Below are 1,120 nucleotides of genomic sequence, written 5' to 3' on the forward strand. Positions count from 1 at the left end.
TGTGCGTGCTTTCTGTTTCTTCACCTAGGAATAAGCTTCACGAGGGTTATGGACTTGGAATTTTCAAAACCATATCTGTGTTGTAAACAAAAATATCAATACAAAGTATAAGTATAGGCCATACAAAGTACACAGATTTTTTTAAGCGTCCCTAGTTTTGTAGAGACTACCACATATCTTGCAAAACGAAAAAGCACAAGAGGGGAACGATCTTAGATCAGCGCATTATAGAGTAGAAAATCATTTTAGAGATTAAAAAAATTACATCTCTCCTTGCACGTGGACTCCACCTCCTGCTGGCAGAACTCCTTGACGGTCCGTCCACCCTCGATAAACTTGCTCTCCCGCTGTAAGTAGCCTGAGGTGAGCAGCCTCAGTTAGACCACAAGGGAGTCTGAGGTGCTCTCGTCGTTGAAGGAGGCCAGCAGGTCTGCTACTGAGGTTTGCTTCTCCACCAGCTCTATTAGGTCCATGAACGTGTTATGGAAATCCTCAATTGTGAACTCACTGAAGCCCTGGGACACCAGATCCTCTTTGCTCTGGGCAGACACAGCCTTGAACTGCTGTAACTCCTTGCTGTCATCCAGCAGCGCCTCCAAGTGGGAGAATCCAAAAGCTCGATAGAAGCAGTTCCCGTGGGGCCTGGTCTTCTGGATGTGCGAGTACTTTTTGTGGAGGTCCTTGATCTTCTATTGGTAGATGTTATCTATTGGTAGATGTTATCATCCTCAGCATACTCCTTGTACGGGACAGAGAGCTCCAGCCGCTCCGACACCAGCGGGTTTTGCACAGCAATCTCTTGCTGGATTCGTTCCTGCTGAGCCAGGATGGCTTCATCATAAGCCAGGCAGTTAACACCTTCGGGGGCGCTGCCTAGCGGCTCCTGCTTCTGCTGCTGAGGTTCCTCCTCACCACATCCACATCCGCGCGCTGGCCCAGGCGCTCAGCGTGTCCATCCAGCCGGAGTACATGGACCGCGGTGAGGACGGCACCACCAGCCCACACGTCTTCCCCGAGGGCTCCGAGCCCAAGGTCTACCTTCTCTGCCGGCCTGGACACTGCGACGTCCTGTACAAACAGGGCTGGCCCGGCCTGCCGCTGCCCTGCCTGCCCTGCCCTC

General features: G+C 52.0%; 1 pseudogene; it reads right to left on the reverse strand.

The window, feature by feature from the left end:
* Window positions 1-245: 245 nt before the first annotated feature.
* LOC105813629 overlaps window positions 246-1,120 on the reverse strand; it is a 182,136-nt pseudogene continuing 181,261 nt past the window's right edge.

This window comes from Propithecus coquereli, unplaced genomic scaffold, assembly GCF_000956105.1.
Source record: "Propithecus coquereli isolate 6110/MARCELLA unplaced genomic scaffold, Pcoq_1.0 Scaffold284, whole genome shotgun sequence".
In the NCBI taxonomy this organism is placed as follows: Eukaryota; Metazoa; Chordata; class Mammalia; order Primates; family Indriidae; genus Propithecus; species Propithecus coquereli.